The sequence below is a fragment of the Acomys minous genome (genome assembly GCF_964271855.1).
Source record: "Acomys minous genome assembly, chromosome: 17".
NCBI classification, from domain to species: Eukaryota; Metazoa; Chordata; class Mammalia; order Rodentia; family Muridae; genus Acomys; species Acomys minous.
The window spans coordinates 53,051,241-53,077,686 of NC_140500.1; the positions used below are offsets into that span (position 1 = coordinate 53,051,241).

At 52.6% G+C, this 26,446-nt stretch overlaps 1 protein-coding gene across 4 annotated transcripts in view; it reads right to left on the bottom strand.

Moving 5' to 3' along the window:
* Nucleotides 1-11,827, bottom strand: part of FBLN2 (fibulin 2) — a 58,256-nt gene extending 46,429 nt beyond the window's left edge. Inside the window, exons 1-2 of one of the 4 annotated variants that reach the window (XM_084766768.1) lie at nt 11,669-11,827; nt 7,952-8,012 (exon numbers count right to left, since the gene is read on the bottom strand). The gene's annotated coding sequence lies outside the window, so the exon portion shown is untranslated. Of the gene's footprint in view, nt 1-6,599; nt 7,160-7,951; nt 8,013-11,668 lie in introns of those variants that run through there. The other 3 variants (XM_084766767.1, XM_084766770.1, XM_084766769.1) reach the window with 3 other exon arrangements.
* Nucleotides 11,828-26,446: the final 14,619 nt, after the last annotated feature.

The window sequence follows — 26,446 nt, forward strand, 5'->3', positions numbered from 1 at the left end:
AACACAGCACGGTGTTATTGGTCACAGATAAGCCTGGCTGTTCATGGGAAGAAACAGCAGGGGCTCATGGAAGGGTCTGGAGACCTCTGTGGACACAGAACTTGAGCAACAGGCAGGCCAAGAAGTGTTGTTAAGGCTGAAGACAGCGAGTGAAAGGGAATAGGGCACCCACCCCACCCCCAGTACCCTGAGGAGAGAAGGAGGGGAATGCTGGGTCCAAATCAGTGCCCCAGGGCCAGGCATGATGGCACATGCCTGTAGTCCAAGCTAGCTGAGGCAGGAGGAATGCTGGAGCCCAGGCACGTGGGGCCAACCTGGGCTACGTAACAATAAACTAAGCCTTACAACAAGACAAAAAAACGGGGTGAGCTCATGTGGGATTTAGGGTGCCGGGCAGCTCCTCACTCACTCTCCAGCCCCCTGCGCTTTCCTTCAAGGGGTGAGCTCATGAGAATGTTGGAAAAACAAACTCTCAATGGAATAGCCGGGCCTTACCCTCCTTTCCCACTCCTCCCTAAGGAAAAAAAAAAAAAAAAAAGAATAGAATCCTGCCAAGTGTCGGATGAAGGCTGACCCTTGGGTCCATGGGTATGAACTGCTAAGTCTCATAACTAGGACAAGCAGGTGAAAAATTACACAGCTTAACGCCCAGCACTCTTAATTAACCTTCGAGAAAAGAAAATGTTGCTTTTGGCTCTGGGGTGCTCCATCTTTGCCTTCCCCTGTTACTAGCCTACAAAGCGGAAGCAGTCTCAGGGTGGGGCAGTGAGAAGAGCCTGCCTGGGCCAAGGCTGATCTCAGCATTCATACCTGGGGCTCCATCCAGCCTATGACTGTGCACCCTTGACCTCTCTGTAGTTATCTCAAGGTCCCGCCTGCCCTGGGTGTCTCCACTGATCCTCCTCAGAGGGCTCTGTGGGACACAAAGGATGGGTGTGACTATCCAGCACACCCCCCTCTTTCTAAGAACAGCCTCCCGGTTACCTACCGGGGGCCCACTTGGCACTTGAAGCTAACTGAAAAGCCAAACCTTGCAATGAGCTAACCCTCAAGCTAGCTAACTCCAATCAGCCTGTCACTGGCCGCCAAGTCTTAACAGACGTACAGGCATATTCTGTGGAGACAAGGATTCCTGCCTGGCCTCCCAACTGAAATAAAAAAAAACTCTAAGGATCGCTTCTCAAGCCCTTTATCCTTATACCGAGCCAGTCATATCTCCCAAACCGTCTCCCGCTGGAGTCCCCCGCAAAGAACCAGTTCCTACCGAACTAGAAGATTCTTCTGGTTCCCAAACCCTCCTCTTATCATTACCTCAATCTGAGATACCTCTTTTCTGAAGTTACATCCCCTAATCCCATCCCATGCTTAAGGGCCAAGCCCAAACGGTTATGAGGTGGCTAGAGGTGGGAGGAGCTAGTAGGTAGGTAGTGAGCAGGTGGGTGCATGGGTGGATGGCTGGGTGAATATAGGTGGATGGATGGGGGGATGGGAAAGTGGGTGAGTACCTGGAGAGGTGAGTAGACAAATGAAGAGATAAGTGGATATATGGGTAGCAGGTGGGCGAATGGTCGGGTGGGTATACGGATAGATGTAAGGGTTACTGGGTGGGTGGATAAGCAGATAAGTGAAGGAGTGGACAGGTTGAAAGGTGAGTGTGTGGGTGGAAAGATAGTTTGGTGGGGAGATGAGTGAATCAGTGGATGGGTGAGTGGCTAGTTAGGTGAGTGGATCGGAAGGTAGATATATGGGTGAAAAGGTAGGATGGATACATAAATTTATCAAAAATTAGTAAGTAAGTGGATGCCGGTGAGCAAATCATGAGGAGCAGGGCAGGCGGGTTGGTGGTGGTGAGTGAGAACGTATACAAGGTAGATTCATGGGTGTCTCCGTAAGTTCGTGGGTGGCAGTTGGGCAGATGAGGACATAGGTGACAGAGGCGGGCGGTAGCTGCGTGGGTGAGGAGATGGAGGACGGAGGTGGGTGGTGGCTGAGTACATCACTATGGGGTGGATTGAGTCACTGGCCAGGGGACAGTGGCCGTATGGATGTGAGAAAAGAGCCAGGCCTGCCCATGGATGTCATAGAGCAAGGGACGTTCTGATTCAAAGGTCTTTATTTCCCCCAGCACAGCCCCAGACCAAGGCCTGAGGCTCTACCACAGGCCAGCACCTCAGACAGCTCCCTGCCCTAGGGACTAGCAGGAATGCTCAGGCCATTGAGGGGACTGGCCCTGGAGAGGTCCCCTGCTGCTGTGTGTCCACAGGCAGAGGCTGTGGCTGTGGCTCAGTGCCCTTGCCTGCTGCAGGAGAACACCACTGTCCTCACAGGAGAGACTGAAAACGCAGTGGAAAGCCTTTTGACAGAGGCCAGCGTGAGACAGCACAGACAGGGCCCCTCAAAATTTCCATCCTATTAAAAGATTGTTTTTTAAAAAATTGCTCCAGGCCTTGAAAATGGAATGCGTCTCCCCCCTCCTCCCATTATAAAACCAGGAAAATCCTAAAATCTAAAGCAGACTCAGACACTACAAGAGAAGACCTCCTCTCTGCCCACTCCCCGCTAAAGGCGTCAGATGCCAGAAGCCACACAAGGCTGGAAGTCAGTAATGGCTCGCCATAACTGCCAGGCAAGAGCTGAAAGGAAACGCAACACGAACACCCCTAGATCCTGAAGGGGAAAAAAAGACCAATAAAATCCAATGCTGTGGAATCCAAGCCTCTGAGAAGGGCCAGCCTATCTCTTCCTAAAGGATGGGCTGGCTGTTAGAGGATGGAGTTAGAAGCAGCATGGCAGCCAATGACATGGGCCCATAGTCTCTCATAGGCCACAGGAGGCTGCAGGGCCAGAGACCTCCGCCACTCACACATGGCAGGTCCAGCAAGAGCCCACTATGTAACAAGCTACTCAGACATTTGACAGGGAGAAAAAGTCCCCTCAGGGCCTGGGTCAGGCTCTCACCTGCCCACACTCCCTCTGTGCTTTGTCTTTCCTTCTTTCCCAAGGCCTTTGTGGGGGAAACCTAAAGATTAATTCTTTTTCAGGGTCATGAATATAGCCACACATGCGACGGGCTCCCCTCACCTGGGCACTTCCCACCCTTTCAGAGTAAGAGCCAGCCCTCCAGCCCTGGCTGCACAGCTACTCCCCTCTCCCCATCAACACACACACACACACACACACACACACACACACACACACACACACACACACACACCTCTCTGCCCATACAGCCTTCTGGGTTGTTCAGTGACTGGCTGACTTTCTGCACCCATCTTCCTCAGCTGCCAACACAGCTGGACGGAGAAGCCAGCCAAAGGAGAGGGCAGCTGGCCTCTGCGACTCCCAAGGGTCCTTGCCAAGCAACAGTGTATTGGCACAGACATGGAATTTGGGTATTTTCTCAAGACTGCCAGAGATGCAGGTGGTATGAAAAATCCGGCAAGATCTGGCCCCAGCCGTGGTACGACCATCAGGCCAAGAATCTGAGAAACCCTACCCGCACCTCCCACCCTGCCAAGACAGTCAGACATCATGCTGAAGCAGACACAAGGGATCAGGACCAAGCTGGGTGCTCCTGAAAGTAGGACTCAAAATCAAACCCCTGAGTGCTAGGCAACTCAAAGCAGGTGACCCAGGACCCCAGCAACACTCTCCCCTGAAGAAAAACCCATCCCCTACAACCTCCCTGCAACCCTGTGAGGACTGGGAGGTAGTACGGAGGCTGAAGAGCCCAGTGACTCACTACAGAGGACAGGAGCATCACCTGAGGAGAGGGGTACTGCCTGAGGAGCCCAGAAACACACAGGATCTTTCCATGTGAATGTGTGTGTGTGACTCTGCAGGGGGAGGGGGGAGGCGGGTGGGAGTGAGGGAGGAGAGAGAGGAGGGAAGGAGGGAGGAAGAGGGAGGGAGAGAGAGCCTGTATTGTGTGTAGGAGTGTGTGCTGAGTGTAAGAGTACCCCAACTGAGCATGGGTGTTTTCATAAACCTACATGTGGGCCTGTGTGTGAGTGTCTGTAGATGTGTGTGTCTGTGTATAACGAACGAGTGGGGGGGGGGATATCTCAGTGGTTAAGTGCACTTGCTGCTCTTCCAGACAACCCAAGTTTCCAACCTCCACAGCAGGCAACTCCCAACCACCTGTAACCCCAGATCTGATGCCTCTGACCTCTGACCTCCAAGGGCAACTGTACTTACATGTATGGACACAGGGACACACATAATTCAAAATAATAAAGGTAAATTGTAAAAAGAGGGAGTGTTTGTCTATGGGTACATTGTGACAATGGGTGTGTGTTCCTGTGTTTTCTTGTGTGGGGGGTGTAAGTGTGTGTGGACTGCTGTATTGGCATGTTGTGTCTACAAGACATTTTATGTCTCAATACCACCTTTTCTTGATGCCCTGATCCTTGGATCTCAGGAGGACCTTTGGCTGCCTATCTTTCCACATGTTCCATACTGTTCTCTCTCTCTCTCTCTCTCTCTCTCTCTCTCTCTCTCTCTCTCTCTCTCTCTCTCTCTGTCTCTCTCTCTCTCTCTCTCTCCCTCCCTCCCTCCCTCCCTCCTTCCCTCTCTCCCTCCTTCCCTCTTCCCTTCCTCCTCCTTTATTCCTTCCCTCCCTCCCATTTCTGGCTCATCTCACTGACCTTAAAATCAGTTCTCAGAATATAGGTCAGACCCAGGGAGGGTGCACAGCGAGGAGGGTGCTCAGCAGGGAGGGTGCTCAGCGGTCCCAAGGGAGCAATGTTTTTCCAATGTGCTTCAAGGCTGAGAAAACCCTAAAAGTAGAACTTTCTAGGTTTGTTCCCTTGGATAAAAGAGCTGGGCATTCAGGCTGGAGGTAGACAGGTAAGGGACAATGAACTCTGGGGGCACCAAGGGCCATGAGGCCAAAGATCAGCTTGGTAATGACACCTCAGCAACCAGAGGAGTGAAAAGTGACAAGTGCTGCCCACCTACCCAGCGTGCGCAGGGGATTAGGCATGCAGGTTATGAGTATCCTTCCATCTCCATCAACCCCAGGAGCGGCTGTCACTCAATCCCTCCCCAGATGAAGACTCTGACGCTGGGAGAGATGCCCTGTGGCTAAGGCCAAAGGCAAGTGGCCAGCCCTTCCCACCCATTCCACAAACTGCCTGGCCCTCCTCACACTCTAGAGCCTCTTTCCGCCGCATGCCCAAAGGTCAGCAGAGCCAAGAGTGTTGCTGCCCCCATCTTAGAGATGAGCCCGCTGAGGCCCAATGGGATGAGAGACCTGGGGAAACCAGGTCTGCCTCAAGCGATGTCCTCCTGTGGGTGCAGCACATGGTGTCAGGGCCCCAGTCCCCACCTCCTGAGAATCCCACCATCCCCTTGGCCTCTGCCCAGTACTGATGGGTGGCACCATTTCCTCACCGGCTGGAAGAAGTGGGTGGGGACCCTGGCCAAGGACAATACAGTCAGGCTCCCGCCCTGAGGAAGGAAGCAGCCTTCCCCTAGACCTGCACTTTCTCTGCAACAATCAGCCCGCATGTGGAGGCATTTCTGTACGGCTTCCAGGTTACAGTAGCTTGAAGACAATGGCTGTAAATCACGTACAGCCTGACCCTCAAGGGACCCTGGGAGGGGGGGGCGGGGAGCATGCCAAAGGGAGGCCAGTAGCACCCACCACTGAGGACACGGAGGTGGACAGAGCTGGCTCCAGCCCATTCTTCCTCCTTAATGTGGCAGCCTTAGTCTACCTGCCTCTGTCATCTCAGAGTTCTGGCCTTGTCCCTCCCAAGTTCAGGGTATTCTGAGATGCCTGTCACTGGCTCTTTGTCCAAAATTTGGGGTTCCGCCTTCCCAGGGTTCTATCTACCTCCTTTTCGGAATTAATATACTCCATTAAAAAAAGTCAGACTTTCTCAGGGCCCCAGTCTCTCTCATTCTCCCTTCCCATCAAAATGGTGGTCCCACCCCATCCAGGAATCTCTCCAGCTCCCTGAGGCTCAGCTGGATGTGGCAGCTGGCTGTCAGCGTCTGCGGCTTCTCAACTCCCCGCTTTCTCCTCCAGACTGACTGTGCGCCCACACCGTGTGTGCTGCAGCCCGCAGCCCTCCAGTCTGCCTCAAGAGGACTCCTGTCTTCCTCCCCTCTGTGCATCTGCTTTGGCAAAGAAGCTTGGGGAGCTAACTCATCGAACCCCAATTCCAGCAAGCACCTCTTTGAACATCTTCACGAAATGCCCACTAGACCCTCAACCATCCCTTAGCGTGGCCACAGCCTACCAGTTTTCGCTGCTTCCATTGAAGCCCCCCATCCTAGTCTCCATTCACCCCTTTAGTATGCAGAGTCTCCCCACCACCACCACCACCACCACCACCACCAGGCTCCAGCCGTTGGAAAAGTATAGAGTACAGAAGAGGGCTGGAGAGATGGCTCAGCCATTAAAGGCTAGGCTCACAACCAAAAAACAGAGTATAGAGAGGAGCTTTCAGGCCTCAGAAAGGAAGCTTGACCACTGTAGGCCCAAGTGAGACAAGGATTCTGATCTGTCATCAGGGGGCCCCTGGGTCTTGTACCAGCCTTTCCTTTCCCTCACTCTACTTCTGAGCCAGCAGGAATCCCAGCATCCTCACCTTCACTGGAGCCCAGGGTCTCATCACTTCTCATTTCCAACATGACCACCGTGGTCCCAGCTCCAACTTCCAACTGTAGTAGGAGATAAGCTGGCGGGAAGGGGCAGATGATCTCCACGTCACCTCCAGCCCTCTCTCCCGATTGCAGCCATTGGGGATCTTGCATTTCCACCAGACCTCTCACTGACCCATCTGAACGCCCTAGCGGTGCAGCACCTCCAGTGGCCAGCCGCGCCCACCCCCCATGACTGTCCAGCTCTATAACCGTCTGTCATGGAATAGGGACAGGTCTCATCCTGTAGCCGATGCTGGTCACTTGTTCCTTGCAGCTTTCTATGTGAATGTCTCTCCTGGCAGCAATACCCAGGGTGACGTCCCTAATGGTGAGCCCACCCTCAGTCCCTGTCCTGGGCATGCTCATCGACCCTTCTGCTCATGGAGACGTGTATATCATCTGTGACCTGTCTGTGTCTCCCACCAGATCAAGTGGTGGGAGGTGTGGAAGAAGTGTCCCAGGTCACACTGTTATCCTCAGCACTCAGAATTATTCCTCACGCAGTGGGTGCCCCAGAACACCTGCTGCATGAAGGCATGTCTTCTCTGACAAAACCGAGAAGGACTGCAATGCCCACTTCCCGGTAAGGAACTCGAGGTCAGATGCTGAGTGAGCAGCGAGCCTGAAGAAATACAATTGGGCGGAGAGCTGCGAGTGAACCTTGTAGGAGGCCAAGTGGGATTTTTTTTTTCTGCACCAGCTTCTCACCATGCAAGAGTGGGATCTGAGCAGGCCCCCTAGGCTAGGCTTTGTGCCTAGGACAAGTGAGGACACAGGCTTCCAATCAAATGCCAAGTGCCCATTCCAGACAGCCTTCAGGGATTAAGCAGGAGTGCACACCCCAGGAAAGGAGGCAAGAGGAAAGGGGGGCTGGGGCTGGGGGAGAGAGATCAGGAAGGGGGAGAGGGGAGGGATTTCCTTTTTGCTCACTGGCTGGACTTTGCCAAGTGTGACTTTGGCACCATACAATGTAATCACCGTGGAAACTTTCACAGGTTGTGCCAGAGAGAAGTCAAGTCTGTTCAACGAGGTCATGAACACAGGCATGTGAGCAGCAACTCTCACTTGTCACCCAACACTCACAAGTGAACACCCGCTCAATGGCTTTCAGTTTTGTGTAATGTTTGGAGGTCTACTGTCTGTGTCACTCGGGGTGGCTCCCGGGGCCTTATGCACACTAACCACAGCCTCTGCTGCTACTGGTAACACCCCCGGCCTCTCCTGTATGTCCTCAGCCTACAACACTGACAAGGCCCAAAACCCCAAATATAGCAAGGCACACAGTGGAAAGACTCACCTCTCTTGCACTGTCCCCTCCCGGGTGAGCACAGGTCACGCCTTTCCTCTCAGGGTACTGGCTACAGCATATACAGACTCATGTGAATGTGTATTCTGACCTTACGCACGGCAGCATGGCAACACAGTGGCTCCCCATTTTCATCCCACAGCTGACCTTCTAGATCTCTCCACACACCTACTCTCTAATTATTACAGCTGCATAGTGTGCTATAATAATAAAAAAAAAACTATGCTGCCCTCTATTTGACCACGGCATGTCACAGGACGCTTAGCATCCCCTGTCAGGCCCAGCATGTATTTTCTCAAGATGAGACCTGCCCTACTAATCCCAGGCCTGGCTCAACGGCCACATGGAGCCACTCTGCAGAGGCATGAAGCCTCTGGAACCTGGATACATCCAGAGCACCTTTACAGGGACCTGCATCTTGGGGCCTCCTGGATCAAAACTTCCAGAAACTTCTGGGGCACGCATGTTAGTACACTCCTTTAATTGGAAGAGTAGAAAGGCAGAGGCAGGCAGATCTCTGGGCCTTTGAGGCCAACTTACAGACAGTGAGCTGATGCCAGCCAGAGCTACATAGCAAGATCCTGTCTCAAAAAGCAAAATAAAACAAACTTAACACAAAACTTCAAACTCCCCGCTGCACACCCCATACCTTCTTTGTCCCAACCATCCCCTTCCCACAAAAGCTCCACCTCCTCCTTTTTCCTCCCTCACAGACATCAAAGGGAATCTCACCCTAGGCCCCTTGCACTAGCTGTTACCGTTGCTACCATATCTCAGTTTAGAAACCTTTCCTCAAAGAACCCCTTACCCTGACCTCTAAGCCAGAGTAAGGTCTAGGCCATTCCTCTACATAGCTCGCATGCTCTCTCTCTTGCTCACCCCCCCCCCCCCGCCCCAGTATACACCTGGCTGTCTCTCCCTCTTTCCACAATATGTTCTCGGCTGAATCCCCACCCCCACCCCTCCAGTTAGAAAACCAGCTGCATAGCAACAGGCAGAGCATCTGCTTCACCCACCCCCAGCTCCCATGAGCTCTGCATCTGTACCTGGCCAGGACAAAATGCTAGACAGCCATTCCCATCCCTGCCTCCTCACTGCAAGCTCACAAGCACTGGAAAATGCAAGAAATCTCTACCAACGAGAGAGAAGACCAAAGCCCAGGGATCTCAGGTGGCGGGGGGGGGGGGGGGGGGGAGTAGGGAGAAGGGGGGTGCTGAAGGGGGGACAGTGCAGGGCCCCAGCTCTAGACCACTTCCCTAGCAGGAAATCTCCAAATCCAGTGAGAGGCCAGTGAGTGACTGCTCACTCTGGAGCCGTGGACATGCAACCACATATCACAGGGGCCTTAGCATACCTACAATCAGCCACATGCAGAGGTAGAGTGTGGAAGGCCACAGAAATCTCAGCTTAGAATAACACAGTGGACACCACACCCTAATCCATCCATCCAGCAGCTGCCTGCAGGCACATGAGGTTGGCTTGTGTGGTATCCTGAGTCCCTCTCTGTGTGGCATCACATTTGCCAAGGCCAGCCAGGGGAATAAGAAAAAAAAACTGCTCACAGCCTAGCTTCTAAATGTAAGGAACAAGGCCAGCAGATGCCCAAGAGGGTGCACCTCAGTGGTACCATGGATTTACCCAGACTTTGTGATTTCCACTTGATGGCCACAGGAGTCACAGTGAAGGAGGGTGTCACTCTCATCAGACATCAAAGGGCCAGACTCCTGAGCCCTGGGTTCTGCTCCACCATTACCCCAAGGAGAAGTTTCCTTGCCCTAAGCATGCCGGGAGCACTAATTGAGCACCTATTGTGTGCCACTTATGGATGATACTCGGGAATCTTCCGAGTCACTGACATCAAGGTCTTCCTCTCTCAGAAGTCAATCCTAGAAGGGCAGGAAGCTTTGTCCCAAGGGATGAAAACTCTCCCCTGCTTGCTGAATTCTTTCTGAGCCTCCCTTCTCCATGTGTCAGTCAGGAGAACCTATGTGGCTTCACAGAGTAACTCTCAGGATCCAAGAAGAAAAAATGCTATGTGAGGCCAACTTCAGTTCCACCAGGATCTCTGATCTTCTTCCTGTGGGGACACCCGGCCATCACCTCTGTGGACCAGCACAAAAGATCTACCCAATCACAAGGATCCCTCATGGACCTGAGTCATGGACATGCCTACCTCTATAGTGATCGAGGTCCTGAATGGTAGGAAGCTTACTTAAGGCACGGCAGAGCTAGCCTGGGCTTACCCTTGAAGCGGCAATGCATCCAAGGGGCTACAGGCAGAACAGGTCTCCAAAAGCCAGGCAGGAGCCCAGAAGGAGGGTCTGGTGGGGACTACGACCGAAGGTGCGCCTGGCCCATCCCTAAGGGAGGCAGGCAAGCAGGACTAACCGAAGCGCGCCACAAAAGCACATGAATCCGGAGCCCTCGGAGCTGGTGTTTTTCAAGAAAAGACGGAAATCCGGACTTTTCTGTGAAAGCTGCCAGTTAGTAAATGCTGGCAGCTAATTAAATTTTTAAAAACAATAATAGCATATTGAGAGCCAAGCAAAACATGCAGAGCCAGTCACAGGCGAGGCTGGCGGGGCTGTGCCTCACGTCAAATGCTTTCTGCATACTAGATGGAAGGGTGGGTGGGAAGTCAAAGGGCTGCCCACCCTTGGCAACACTCCCATTCCTGCCTTTCCTCTTGGGGGTCTCGCACCCTCCCACACACACTTGGCACCTCCGGGAGGTGAGGCACAGAGCTCCCGTCAGTCATTCCATCTCAAATATGCACCAGCTTCCCTCAGTGCCAAGCCCAGGGAGCCAGCCCTCGGCTCTCCTGGAGAGGCCCGTTTCAGCACCCTCTGAGCAACACCACACACCCACACCACAAATTTCTTTTTGTCTCGCTGGCCTGTCACAGGACACCTGCTGGCTCCGACCACCTTCTGACTGACCCAAGTGCCCATCACTACAAAGCAGATGGGAAAAAAAAAATTTCAGGACAGCAGAGGAAGAAGAGATGGACTCTTGCCTAGGAGACTGGGGGTGACGGAGTGGAGAAACCGAGAGGTGGTGAGGAGCCAAGCCCACCCCTGAAGACTGAACCCCTCCTGGGCCCCCCCAGGCCACAGCAAGATTGAGCCAAGACTAACACCAGCAGCCGCCTCCATCTCCCTAAGCTGAGGCTCCCACTCACCAAGAGAAACACAGGTGCTAGGGACCATGATGCTGTCTGTGCACCTGAGTGTGGAGCCTGTGTCAGACACAGGCCTGTGGAGGAGATGTGTGTGAGGCAGCAGATGGAGACAAGCACAGCACACTAAGCAGTGTTGGGCCAAACTTTCTATGGGTGTGGAACACACCCGTGTTTAACCCGGACACATTTGCATGTCTGAGGGATGCCTGAATGATAGGCTGGTGTGTGTGTGTGAAAGCACACGCGAGTGCAGAGGCATGTGGGAGAGGTGAGTGCACACAGCCCCTGCGTGAGAGATTCTGGACTGGGGGTTGGGGTGGCCTGCGCCTCTGCAAGCTTGTAGTAATTTCTGCCAGCATGAGTGCGTGTGTGGCAGTGTGTGATTGCCGGTGGGGTTGTACCAGACCGAGAGGCCCTGTCTTCCCTGCTCTGGGGGGAAGTGGTGACCCTGGGAAACCCTGAGGGACAAGGCTAGGGGGTTTGGAGGATGGGGGAACTCAGCCAAAGATTAAGAGAAGATGACCGACCTGGAGGGAGAGCGGCGTAGAAACGCAGGGGGAGGAGGGGCGTGTTCACCCCGTGCACTGCGGTGCGCTGCTCCTCCGTCCGTCGTCCCGTCCCTGCACTCGCTGTCGGTGAATACAGAGCCCGGGTTGCGCGCTGCCGGCGCGGGCGAAGAAGAGCGGGACAAGCCAGGCCTTGAGGCCCCGCCCCATAGGTCCCGCCTCAGGGCGGGGCCTCGGCTTTTGCCAAGACATCTTAGCCCAGCCCAAGGCTCCAGCGGCGCGCATAGGGAGCCTAAGAGCCTGGGCTCTCCTGTCCCAGCCTCTGAGCCCCCTTTCTGCGCCCCCTCTCCACGCTTTGGCTACATTTGAAGTCTCAGATCTCTCAGTACTGCACCACCCTTCAGCTTCTCCTCCTGGCCATAGCACCGTAAAGTATACTGGACTGGCCAGAGGTGCCCAGGGACAGGCCTGCAAAAACTAAGTGTGGACCGCACCCCCACCTCAGTTCTCCAGTCTGTTCTTCAGCCAATGCCCTTGACCCCATGTGCGTAGGGAGATGTGGAGAACCCTGTCATCCACAGCACAGTGCCCAACAGGCGGTCAACGCTCTGTAAAGATATAAACTCAAAGCATATCATTACTGGGTCCTTGGCTCCCTGCCCCCAAAAGGAGGCAGAGATCCTAGTGTTTGGTTGTGACTGTCCACTCTCAGCTAACCCAGGGCCTGTGTATGACAGAAAGCAGTCAGTGAGCCTCACTGTCTGGGATCCAAAACTATAAACGCCTCCTATACCTGCCAGAGATGCATGCCCCTACAGTCACTGCCCCTCATCCTAGCAGCAGCTGTGGCCCAAGAGTAAGACCCTTGTGGCCCAGGATAGGGGTGAGGCAAGCAAAAGCAAATAAAAAGATAGAAAAGGGAGGCTCTCTGCCTAGGGTTACATAGATGAAGCCAGAAAGAGCCAGACAGAGGTACCAGGGTGGGATGTAGGAACCAAAGCCAACTGGAAAAGTCTGGCCCAGGCTGACCCGGTTTCATTTTAAACTTGACAGGCCTTCATTCTATGGGTCCTTTCAAAGCCTTTCTCAAGGCCTTTGCATGTACAAGTGCTATTAACCTCTACCTGAACACCTGCCCCCACCTCCCCACAGGGGCCCAGGGCTTGCTCATCCTTGCTTTGAGATTTATGTAAGAGCCCAGGGAGGTGGCACACACTTTTAATCCCAGCACTCAGGAGGCAGAGGAAGGCAGAGCTCAGTGAGTTCAAGGCCAGCTAGGTCTACACAGTGAGTCCAGGACAGCCAGGGCTCTGTTACATAGAAAAACCCTGTCTCAAAAAACCAAAAAGAAGAAAAAAGAAAAGAAGCTTTGCTGGACACGGTGGCACAGCCTTGTAATCCGAGCACTCGGGAGGCAGAGGCAGGCAGATCACTATGAGTTGGAGGCCAGCCTGGTCTACAAAACAAGTCCAGGATAGCCAAGGCTACACAGAGAAACCCTATCTCAAAAAAAAAAAAAAAAAAAAAAAACAGAGGTGGGGGAAGCTGGCTGCCTTTTTGAGATTGATTTATCAATGATCATTGGTAGAATAACTTATCAGCTAAGAATTCTGTCGCATGTATCTGTGTGTTCTTGAGCAAGTCACTTCCCTCTGAGCTTTGACTTACTTCCTTAACTGCAAATTGAACAAGAAGACATCAAAGCTTATATCAAGGGTTTGAGCTGAAATCCCAAAGCCCCAGAGGAGTGTGCTCAGTAAATAGCATATGAGAATACACAGCAGATGAAATCTTTCCTTCTATGGCCAAAAGGAAAAAAAAAAATGCAGCAAGCATGGACCCTTTTCCCACTACAGGTCCCGGGTCCAGGGAGGACGGCAAGCAGCCAAACTTCAGGCTCAGGCAGCAGACAAGGAGCCCGGGCCTGGCTGTCTTTCCACCAGATAAAGCAGAGGTTGTTTCCCATCTCCGTCATCTGAGCCTGAACTGTGGCTCACCGAGAGCCTGCCAGGACTCTTATCGAAGACAGAGTATGCATCACCCACCAGGAATTTGGGGCTGGGGCTTGGCTGACACAAAGTTGGAGGAAGTTATAGTCTGATAAGGCCCAGACAGGGTGTCACAGGGGGCAGAGGTGTTATTCACACCAGCGTAGATCTCAGTGCCTCCCTGGGCACTGAGGCGCCAGAGCCAGCAGGCATGGAGATCACCTACACCACCTGGCCAACTGGATAGGGACAAAAGGCTCAGAGTGTTTGGGGGAAGAAACTGCGTCTATACCTGGTGGCCTCTGGAAGACCACAAGCCACCATCTAAGGGTTGGGAAGGCAGGCTCTGAGGCGAGACAGCCTTGGCTTAAAGTCCTTTCCGAGTAGCCCTTAGTCTTAGCTTCAGTGGTCCCCTTGGAGACACTGCAGTTATGCAGATGACGGTAAAAGTGGCGATCGAACGTGCTAAGCCCTCGGTTTCATGTTTGCTGCTAGTCTAGTCATCCTAAACCCTCACCCTGGGCCATTTGTGGAAGAGAAGGTGTAATAAATGTTATCAGGACTCAGACTCGGAGAGAAAAGAGCTACCATGGGCACCCAGATGCTGTCATCCTGGTATAGAAAGCATGGGTCCAGGACTCTTGTGGAGAGATGTCCTCCTCGCTCGTCCATACTCCCTACCCCCTCTGCACCAGTCGGTTGGTTCCCCAGCTGCAGTGCAGACAAGGAGGACAGTAGATGTTAGTGTCCCCATGACTCTCCAGGGGAGTCTGCTGTCTCCCAGATCAGAAAAGGCTCTCTCTTGTGGCTTGAATACCCTTTGAGTGTCCTTGGGCTCATGAGCCCTGAGTATCCCTGGGGCTCCCGGGGAGAGGTGATCTGGAGGCTAAAGCATTGCAGTGATAGAATCTTCAGGAAGTGGGGCCTGGTGGAGCGTGGTTAGGTTGTGGGGGCTCCGCCCTCAGATGGGATTAATGAGTCTCTCTCAGGCACTGCTCAGTGAGACTTTGTTGTTAAGACCCTGCCTGCCTGCCACCCCCCCCCACCCCCTCTGGCTTCCCGTCTGGACACGTGATCCGTCCCTCTCACAGAGTTTCTGCCATGATGTGGTGTAGCCCAGGGGCCCTCTCCAGGATGCTGGCCCAGTAATCTCGGCTCTCCCCGATTCTGAGGTACATAAAACTCTTTTCTTCATACAGCAGCAGAAGCTGAATGAAATAACTTTCAGAGATGGTGGCCGGTGGTTTTTTTTCCCCAGAGGCCAGTTTACCCACCTGAGGTGGTAAGACACCCCATCCCCCCACCATCCTGTTGTCCCCCAAAGACACTTGGCACCACTACCCCAGACAGCCATGTATGACAATGAACAGAATACTCCAGTCCTTTTATGTCTTTATCTGAAATACAAATGTCTCTACTGCCTAAGTGCAGCGAGTGGAGTGGAGCATCTGAATTCTCAGTAATCCCCACGCACCTGATAGGTATGCCACTGCAGGGCAGAAGGCCTTCCCAGATTTATCCATTCTGAAAGAGAGGAGAGTCTGCAAGGAAAAGGACACCGGCCACCTGGAGCCCCCCTGAGGCTACCCTGAGCCCCCCGCCCCCGCCACCCCCATCCTGTCAGCCTTCCAGATGCCAGCACCTGGGATTCCTGCCTGTGCATGTCCTTCCCTCCCTCTGCCTCCTCCCCAGAGTGGCTGCACTGCCAGCCTACGCGCGTCTCAGGCCCCAGGGATGCCTGGGCAGGAACTAGCACTTGACATGAGCAAGGCTTAGACGCAGAGGAACACAGTCAGTGGTTAGGCCCAGGTTCAGGGCCTCTCTGGTCACTTCTCTAGCCCCTCACCTACTCATGCTCCCATCCTCAAGGCTAAAATGTGAGAACAGATGTCCTTGGAACATCCCCTCAACCTCAACCCTTTCCACCCGTGGCAGGAACTAGACACCCTACCCCCCTCAACCCTCTCCCCCCCCAATCCCCGTCTTTCATTTCAGATAGGCACACGAGCCTATTTCCTTCCACCACAGCCGCAAGTGTTCTGGACCACTGGAGAGAAACAGCAATTACCAGTTTCAGGAAAGAACAAATCCGCTCTTTTCTTTACTTCCAGCTAGCTGGACACAGGCCATGCCCTGCTTGGGTAGAAGGAGACCTTGGATAACACAGGTTGCCCTCCGTGCTCTGGCCCTTCACTTGGGCACCAAGCACAGGCCCCTTTGTTATAGCAGCCTGGCCTGTACCTAACTAAGATCTCTGCTAAAGAGCCCAGAAGTGCAGTACTTGCACACAGGAGTCTCCAGTGTGGTTGGGGGGAGCTGGAGGCGGAGCTTGTGGATCCGACAAGACCTTTGCGATTTGCTCTTCAGTTTTCTGCCTGAGTACATGCCCAGGTGCTGGGGCCTCTGCAGAACCTTCCTGTCTCTATCCTGGGTCCACGTGATGCATTCAGACTGAGAGAATCCCCAACTTCCTGGCTGGGCACCTGGCCCAGGTGTGCCCTTTTAGAGGTGTTTATCCCCAGCTGTCAAGGGTTGAATCAGAGAAGGAAAGTAACTAAGTAAGGGCTCTGCAGGGACCCCAAAGAAAACGCTTATGCCCGATGCTTGTTGGAGACTGAGCTTGTGGCTACTACCTTACATGTGACAGGCCAGGAATGAACAGAGATCAGCTCTAAGCATCCCAGAAACTCTGGAGTGACTCCCGATAGCAGATGCTTAAGCTCAGCCTAGAGCCATACAATCTCAGGCTTTCACTACGGGAACCAGTAAATACTTGCTACTGGAAGCTTCTGCCCCTCTGAGGTGATGTTTGGAAACAGTTATTTCATTTGAGGCTTTGGCCAATTTGACCAGGAGTTCCTTGTTGACAAATTCTCGTTCAGAAAAGCTCGGCTGATAAACTTGATTCCGTAAGGCAAAATGGCTACCACGTGCAGCCCCACCGCACCCCATGTACCTTCCCAGGCCCCTCCCCACATTTCACAAGGTACAGATTTTCAGCACTGTTCCTGCTTTACACTTGAAGGGCCCCATGCAAGCACCATACTTTGTCCTTCCTCCACAGTCCCAGGCATTGTGAACAGGGACCAGGTGCCCCTCGGCAACGTGCTCATAGAGTCTGAAATGCATGGACCCCCTGGGGAAGGGGAGCCATTACTCTTCCCTGAGTCCACTGCACAGTCCAGGAAAGCTGATGACGGCCTGACGCCTCTGTCTGGGAATGGTAGGCTTCCACCTCTGTGGCTCAGCTCCTTACTGATTCATCTCATCATTCCAGCTGCCTAGTGTGATGAAATTTCTAGAAGAACTTATCAGAAGTTCTGGTCATCCAGGACAAGACTTGGTCCAGCCTGGCCATTCAGGCCAGCTCTCCTGGCTTGCGGGAAACGGGTGTGGGGAATGGTGCTGAACTCAGAGTGAAGCTCTCACCATGGGCTAGAAAGCAGGCTGGCGCTGCCCGGAGCCCCACCACCTTCCAGAAAAGCCCAGAGGGAAGTGATCTGCCAAAGACCAAATAACACACCAGTCAGAGAGTTCAGAGCCAGGAACCCTAAGTCCTGGCCAGCATCTGTGCACTCCAGGCCTTGGTTTTTCCACCTATAAAATGCAAGAGGCTGGCTCTGACTTTAATAAATACGTTCGAGTGTATCCACCAAACTGTCTGTACCAGCAAAGGTCTTCGCAGAAGAATCTATTTCAATCACTTTTGTTTTGTGCAAATGTATGTATGACAAGCAAATGTACGTAGGAATGTATCGATACGTGTACAGATGGGCATCTGCTTCCGTGTGTGTGTGTGTGTGTGTGTGTGTGTGTGTGTGTGTGTGTGTGTCTGTGCCTGAGCATGTGGATGCCTGTCCATGGTCACAACATTTTGCTGCTTACTGACTCCCTGTGAATTGTTCACCCAGACACCCACAGCTACAGTCAGCAACTCTTCAGGATTCTCCTCTGTTCCAACTGGTTTGTTGACACAGCCTAGACCATTTCTAAATGTTTTTTTATTATTTAAAGAAATGGTTTGAAGAGCATCTTTGGATTTAGATTTGGGCACCTGTCCACCCCTCAAGAATTTTTGGTGCACAGAGCACATGCATCCCTGGATGCTTTTGATACTTGTGTCAGCAGACCCCTGAAGGTTGCATGATTTCCTCTACCCTACCAAGAGCCGACTCACTCCTCCTGCACTCCTGCCACCAGCCTCCAAGCTACCTTCACTCAGGGGAGTATACCTCAGCATCAGCAGCAGATTGCCTTTCTGAAATTCTTTGCACAGAATAGGGTTCACCCTTTCCTCTGCAGACCCTCTTACACTTTGGTCGCTTGCTTTTTTTAATGTATGGATTTTTTTCAGTTGATGAAGACAGACTCACCAATATTTCCCTCTAAAGCAGTGGTTCTCAATCTTCCTAATGTTTTAACTGTTTAATAAAAAGTTCCTCATGTTGTGGTGACCCCAACCGTAAAATTATTTTTGTTGCTACTTTATAACTGTGATTTTGCTACTGTTATGAATTATAATGTAAAGATCTGATAAGCAGGATATCTGATATGCAACCCTTGTGAAAGGGTCAGTTGACCTCCCAAAGGGGTCGCGACCCACAGGTTGAGAACCAACCACTGCTCTAAGGCTTCAGGTTCTGGGGTTCTGCTTAGAGTGGCTTCCTCCTTCTGAGACAGACATGGTGAGCTGTTTTGCTCATACATTCAACCATCCATCAATCAATTGCCCTTAAACATGACCCCAGCCTCTCCAGCTGCGTTCTGCATGCTAAGGTTTATCCTTTAGCATGCTGCCTGAGCATGACAGGAAGTAATCGCCAAGAATATGAGAAAACAGAGGCTTCTACAAACAGCCTCCTTCTGCCTGCCAGGCTACCCAACTTACCTTTGGAAATTGATGAGTTTGGGGTTATAAGCATCTAAAGGTTACAGTGGCCACAAGACTACATCTATCTCCACAGAGGTGATGGACTCTAAACGACCACACTGGCAGTTGAGCTGAGGCCCTCATAAGCAGCTGCCAGTTAATAGCTAGCAGGGTACCACTAACACAGTACCATTAGCATTGGGGGCCTGGGCATCCTGGCCAGAGCTTTCTGGAACTGAGCCCCATTCCTGACCTTCCTCCCTGAGTGTCTGTCCCCATCCCAGCAAGTGTCAGAACTATGTAGCTGGCAGCAGCTCCTCTGCTCCCCAAGGCTCACATGCTCTGAACCTCCTGACTCACTTGGCCAACTCTCCTCAGGCTCCGCAAGCCAAGCTCACTCAATGACAACATCAGCAGCTCATACGGTCCATGTTGGAGCACAGGCACCTCAGGTCTCACTCCACCACACCGGAGCTTAAAGAGCATGGCCCCACTTCACAGGTGACAAAACTGAGGCGCTATGGCCCATGTCCTTCTGGAGTCTCAGGTTCCTTGGGTTCTAGGCCAACCCAGCAAGCTATGTTTCCTCAACTCTGACACCCCTGGGATCCTGGGGACCACAGGAATGCATAACAGAGCTGCAAAGCCCCTTCTCTGGCTTGGGGAGAAGCTCAGGCTCCCTAACCCAACTAAGCGCAGAGGAAGGAGTCAGATGGGGCTTGGAGGGCCACTTTCATATATGATACGGTAACCCCAATGATAGGAGACAGTTTCTTCACACAGAGAGGTTACTCAGTTTTGGGGTCCAGACATGCTCTCTTACCCTTTGTATCTGCCTGCTGCTCAGATCTGTATCCTTCCCAGCCTGGACGCTAAGGTTGTTTCCTTTTGGATGGGCCACCATAACCCCCATTCAGCCTGTCCCTGACCCAGAGCAACACCAGGGTCTGAGCAGAGCAGGGCTCTGGCATGGCCTGCACAGCCCGTAAGATTCTCCTTCCACACCGCAACCTTTAGGCTTTAGGGTAATAGGAGCCAAGCTGGTAGTAGTTATTGGAGGTGACCTGCAAGGGCTGAGGTTAACCTGTAAGCCCCACTTGCCCAAGGACAGATAACTTCCTGGAATGCTGGGGCTGTTGTTCATGTAAGAAAACAAGCCACATGTTTTCACTTCTATAAACAAGGTTGGTTGCCCCAACCACACAGGATGTGTTTGATCCCATGTTGGCAGGAGTACATCAGGATGTACACTTGCCCCTGATGGGACAAAGGTGGAAAGGAGGCACCTTACTGATCTAGCTCAGTGCCATTTCTCTAGGAATCCTAGGTATGGACCTGGCCAGTGTCCATCTTCCTAGCCAGCATTTAATAAAGCTAAGTTCAGTTGGACGATCGTGGGTTCTGTCTTTCCCCTCACAATTCTCGGGCCATGATAACATACCAGACTTGCTGGCCTTCCTTGGCTTAACAACCCATATGGGTCCACCCATCTGTCTTGGCTGTCTGTACTAAGTTGCTTTCTGGTCTACTCCCACTAGCTTCCTTCTGAAAGCTGCTTCAACCTCTTCTTCCTCCTGGCCTCCTACTAAAGCCCAAATTAGGCACCAGGCAGGGATCCATATTCAGGGGAGCACACTGACCAGCTGGCTCCAGTCCCCATAAGCCAAGAAGCCCCTAGTGAGGTCCTTCAGTCCTTCATCACCCTCAGGTCATCATAGGATCCTGAATGTTTGGGCTCTGACATCAGTCTCTGCTCTACACCCTGCTGTCTGCTCCAGACCCCCTCCCAAAGGAGCATAGGCTCAGCATCTGCCTACCACCCATCTGTACAAGGATGGCTGAGCATGCAGTGACAGTCAAGGCTGTGGCCAGGCAACCTGGCTACAGGACTGAGCTCTCACTCTGCACTCACTACCCTGTGGTCCGGAGACGTTGTTTTCAGGGGAAGTGCTTGAGTTACTGGGGTCCTCCATGGAAAATGATCTGTGTTCAGGAGTGTGTATGTGTGTGTGTGTGTGTGTGTGTGTGTGTGTGTCTGTATGTGTCTGTGTGCGTGTCTGTGTATGAGTGTGTGTGCATGTCTGTCTGTGTGTGTGTGTATATCTATCTGTGGGTGAGTCTGTGTCTGTGTGTGTGTCTGTGTATGAGTGTGTGTGCGTGTCTGTCTGTCTGTGTGTGTATATCTGTGTGTGAGTCTGTGTCTGTGTGTGTGTCTGTGTATGAGTGTGTGTGCGTGTCTGTCTGTCTGTGTGTGTATATCTGTGTGTGAGTCTGTGTCTGTGTGCGTGTCTGCGTATGAGTGTGTGTGCATGTCTCTGTGTGTGTGTGTGTGTGTGTGAGAGAGAGAGAGAGAGAGAGAGAGAGAGAGAGAGAGAGAGAGATTGTGCTGCTCAGAACACAGCTTGTGGATAGTGAGTGCTCAATATCAAGCAATATCTGGCCAGCCATTTTGTGCCTGGCTCTGTGCAGCCCTGAGGGTACCAGCAATAACCAGGGCTTGTCTCTGTCCATGTGAAGCTCAAACAAGCCGTGAGAGGCACCAGGAAGCATCAAGGTGGGCCAACCCAGAGGACCAAAAGTCTCTCCTTAGACACATCTGTCCTCCCCAGGCCTCTAGGAAGTGGGAGCAATGATGCCACGTCCTCCAGTGTCATCTTGAGCCAGCTAGAAGAGGAGCTGCAGAAGGTACCCTAGGAAGTAGCTAGGTCCATGGATAGGGAGATGAAGGCCAGTCATTTGGAGGGAGGGTTGAGAAGAGAGGAGGAAGGTAGCCCCTGCACTGTGTTTCTTCTGAGCATCAAGGGAATTGTGGGAAAAGGCTGGTTCAAGGAAACAGGTAAAGACAATCTATGGACTTCAGATCAGGGCAGCTTCTGGGGAAGAGGAAGGATGGGGAAGACACTGATGAGAGAGATGGCACACACTGGAGTGATGCTGGAAGCTAGGGTAGAGAGGAGCAGGGGTGGACTCCTCAGCTCAGGAACAGAGCCATCACTAATGAGCTGGGAAAGTGGCTGGTTCAAACTTTCTACTGCAAATCACAGAGCACTTGACTCAAAAGTGCTTATGCCAAAACGGGACACAGAGCTTCGGTACTGAGAGTAGGGGGTGGACTTCAAGTGCAGCTGGATCCAGACGCTCAAATGTGTCATCAGGATGCAGTTCTCTACTCTCATCTTTGATCTTCATTCCACTTTCCACCAAGGCCACTCTTTCTGATGACAAAAATCAGCCTGAAGCACTAACCACAGTCTTAGGCTTAAGGTACCCAGGCCTGAAGCCATCACCTCAGTGGGAATGGGCTGTGCTGATTAGCTCAGTCCAAGAGTACTGCCCTTCCGAAGACCTGAGGCAGAGAGCTGGAGCTGGGATGAACCTCCAAATGCTAGCTGCTTTGCAGGAATCTATGCATGGTCCTGACGATGCTGAGATCAGCAGCCTGACTTTGAGGTGGTACCGTCTCTGTTTCAGGACATTTATATTTTAACGCACATTTTAGAAGTCTCTGTAAAATTCCCAACAAGCACAAAGGACTTCAGCAGGCTCCTCGGGTTGGGAAGTGGGGGAGGGGGGGGGCTATTTCCCAGCAGGGGAGTTTTACTCACCAGCAAACCAGCCAATCAGAACCCAGGGACCGCATCTCCCATGGTCTTTGACCACCTTAGGCTGGACCAGAGCAGAATTTCGTGTGTCTGATTGTAAAGCCATTTGCCTGTGGTTGATGACTAATAAGACCATCAGGTTACACCCATCACAAAAATGTAACCAGCAGGAGAGAGAATGGCTCGGGCCTTGGGGGCTGACTGAAGCTACAAGACCATAGAGGAAGGGGGTCTTGTGGCAGGCAGGCATGTCCCTCCCAGGTCTCCTCTCCCAGGGCTTCCGGATAGCCTCTCGTTTCCTTGATGGAGTTCCTCTCTGAATGCACTTCTGATGAGCTTTCAGAATGAATTTCCTAAACATGTGCTGTAAGTGTCACTCACGGTTCTGACAAAAGGGTGTATCCATGCAAACACCTGTAGCTCTTCTTTGTCTCTCTTCAATACCTCATAATATTCCACAGCTCAGCTATAACATGCTGCATGAGTCTCTTGTTGAGGGCAATTAGGCTGTTTTGTTTTCTTGGTCCCCGTTACAATCCAGCCTCTACAGTTTTTGTGGCTGTCTCCCTATGACATCTGTGGGAGTCCTCTAGGGCAGCCATCCAGGACAGCCGGGCTGAGTCATGGAGTTTACACTCAATGGAATTCACTAGCCCAGGCCAGACTGCTGTTTCTGAACATCCTTACCCATGTGCGACCTCGCTTCCTCGCTCGCTCGCTCGCTGCTGCCTCCCTTCCCGCCCCTTGCTGACATGCGCCCATGCAGTAGGTGTTAACTGGTGTCTCTGTATGGTTTTCATTCACAAGGCCCTCAGAGAAGAGTGAGCTACAGCCATCTGCCTTTTCTCTCCTGTGAAGTTTCTGCCCCTGTCCTTCGCCTGGAAACGCTGTTTTCTTTTCTGTGACCGCTCTTTCCCAAGCATAACTAGCCATGTGGCTCCTTGCCCCGAAGCCCTCCCATGCCTCCCCTGAGTCCAGAAGCAGAGCCCACACCCGGCAGCCTGGCCAGCAAGGCCTTGTGGTGGTTTAGCTCCAATTGTGTCTCCGGCCCCTGACTCTCCCCCCTTCCCTCCCTCTTTAGGGTTCCTCCATGTGCCTGCCCATATCCTGCTCTCTGCTGCCCTCCAGGCTGGGCCTCATGCTGTACCTCCCACCAGGACCAGCCACCTCACCACCCTGTCTGTCTGTCTGTCTGTCTGTCTGTCTGTCTGTCTCTCTCTCTCTCTCTCTCTCTCTCTGTCTCTCTCTCTCTCTCTGTCTCTCTCTCTCTCTCTCTCTGTCTCTCTCTCTGTCTCTCTCTGTCTCTCTCTCTCTCTCTCTCTCTCTCTCTCTCTCTCTCTCTCTCTCTCTTCAGGTCTCAGCAATAACACCCCTTATTGTGGGGAGCCTTCTACTCTGCTCTCCTGTCCCCACTTCTCCACCCACCCCAGACACCTGGCAGCCACACCACAGAGTCCCCAGGCTGTATTATCAACAGGCTCCTCAGGCTTTTTCCATAGGCAGAAAGCTTCCTGAAAGCTGAGGACATGTGTCTGCACAGGAGGGACACCTCCACACCTTCCCAAAGCCCTCCGAAGATGAGCATGACAGAGGGAAGGGCAGAAAAACATAGAGCTGCTCAAGAGGGGTGGCTGTTCCCACACAGGCCCCAGGAAGGACTCGGAAGCCACCAGGAGGCCTGAGGAGAGTACTCAGGGTTTGAACTCAGAAAGCCAGTGCTGGTCTTGTCTCTGCTGGTGACACACACATCTTTCTGGGCAGGTATTTTGTCCTTCCTTCCTCAGACTCCCCTCTGACTCGGGAACCCCTGGCCTCTTTCCTATCACAGACAGTGGCCCCTAATGGCCAGCTTGAGGCCCAACCCACAATTCTAGGCAGAGGAAACAGGCAGACCCTGGAGCAGACAAAGGGGCCTTGTTCCCCTACTCTTTGCCAGAACCTCCCCCTCCCCACCCCCGCCCGTCTCCCAGCTTGGCTCCAGCTGAACAAAACCAGATGCCAGCATGTGGGAGGAGGCAGAGGGCGGGCAACATCCCAGGACCCCTCTCAAGGTCTGGGCCCCTGCCAGAAACTCCAGATGCCATGGACTCTGAGGAGAGCTCCCTTTCCCCATAGCCTCAGTGGCACCAGGCCCCTGTCTGAGCATCTGCCTTCCCTAGGCCAAGGGAGCCCATCAAAGCCTGCAAGGCGTGACCAAGCCCCCAGAAAGGCAATACTAGGTGGCCCTTTTACAGATGAGAAGCTGCTGGTCCACACAAGCTCAGCTCCAAATGACTTGAGGAGTCCAGATGGTGTCACCTCACTGCCCACACCCTGGAACCCTTTTAGCTAGGACAGGCTTTCTGCCACTCTCTCCCCTTTTCTCCTGCTCTGCTGTCCTTCATCCTCTGATGTCCCTGCTGCCTCTCTTCCTGGCTGATTGTACTCAGCACTCCTTGATGTGCTTTGTACTGTGCCCTTCTCAGCCCTTCATGTCTCTCAACTGAGGCCCAGGAGAGCTTATAAAGCAAGAAAGCAGTGTGGCCAGGTGTCTGCACCTATCACAGTACAAACCTTCATGCAAATGAAGGATTGTGTTTGCACCAATCAGAGACCTCTTGCTGGGTACCAGAAGAAGCATCCCCTCTACCCCAAACCCCAGGGGACCACAAGGGCAGTGCAGCCTCTGAGTACCAGAGAGGAGTCTACCAACTGTCAGTTATGGATGCAAATTGGCCCAGCTCACATCTTAGCTTATTTAAAGGAAAAATAGACACTAAAAAGGGTGCTTAAAACAGGCCTGCTATTCACATTAGCAACACCTACTAGTATCTTTGTTGTTTGTTTGTTTGTTTGTTGTTTTTGTTTTTGAGACGGAGTTTGTGTAGTCCTGGCTGTCCTGGAACTTGCTCTGTAGATCAGACTGGCCTCAAACTCACAGAGATTCGCCTGCAGCTGCCCCGTGAGTGCTGGGATTAGAGGTGTGTGCTACAACTGTCCGGCCTCAGCTACTATTATCTCACAAAAGAAAAAAATAAGTAAAATAAATTAGAAAAATAGTATCTAACAGCTAAAGGGGGAGTGGTACCTCTGCTTTGTCTCACAGGGACAGAGGCCACCTGACATTTGTAGGGCAACATCAAGAGAGAGATGAGTCTAAACTCCCATCTACCGCTTGGTCCCCAGGGAGCAGCTAAGCAGCCAGCCTTGCTCCCTTTGCCTACAGCAAGCCAGCTGACAGAAGACCTCCTGCAGAGTCCAGCTCAGAGGTAGAACTGCCACCCACCAGCTGTGGGAGCAGTGAGGCCCCTCTGGGTTTAATCTGAGGGAAGCAGATGAGAGCAGCAGGGTGCATTTGACACACCATGTGTGTGCATAGGAAAGCACTGCTGGCACTGAAGGTGTGAGGTGGAAACGTGAGGGTGGGTATTAAATGGAAGCAACAGGGGTTCTTTCCCACCGCTGTGGAAGTACAAAAGGGGACAGTCAACTGGGGGAAAACAGGACTGGGCTCCAAGGAGACAGATGTAAATGATGACACCGTGTGAGTGTGTATTCTATAGAATCCTACAACAGGAAATTTTTATAAATATTTATTTATTTATTTATTATGTGCCACCATGTGGTTGCTGGGGATTGAACTCAGGACCTCTGGAAGAATAGTCAGTGCTCTTAACCTCTGAGCCACCTCTCCAGCTCCAACAACAGGAATTTTTTCTGAGTTGTTGGGAGTCAGGGATACTGTTCAGTGTGAGACCTTTGCCTAGCATGCTTGAGACGTGGGTTCCACCACTTGGGTGGGTATTATGGAACCAGTTACAGGAGGGTATTTATTTGGGTCATGAGAAAACAGCTGGGCACACACTGCAGACATGAGCCTAGAGAGAGCTAACGAGTGCCAGGCTGCTGCACCCTGCTGCTGGGCTCTATGGCCTTTGTCCTCAGCCCCAGAGCCAGAGATCATCTGCAGAGCCTCGTGTACGGTCTACCCCTTGGTACAGATGGCTTCCTGCTTGCCTGCCTATGGACAAAGCAGCCTCAAAGCCTGTAGATGCTGCCCCGAGCAAAGAGGCAGGCTGAGGGTTAGATAGCTACCCAAAAGCCTGGGCTTGCTGGGATGTGTGTGGGGTGTGGCCTGCAGAGTCACTCTGCATCCAGCCACATTGAGCCCTTTGCTCCCAGGAGCAATGGCATCTTCCTTCTCCTGCCTCATCTTCGCCCTGCCCTCTGTCATCATCTCCCCATCAAACTGTTTACACCCAACTCTGGCTCCCTCTTCTGTGCCCCCAGAGTTGGGACACAGAGTTGGGAGGAAATGAAGCAGGAACGAGTGAGGAAATGGTCTGTACCTGTATGTGGG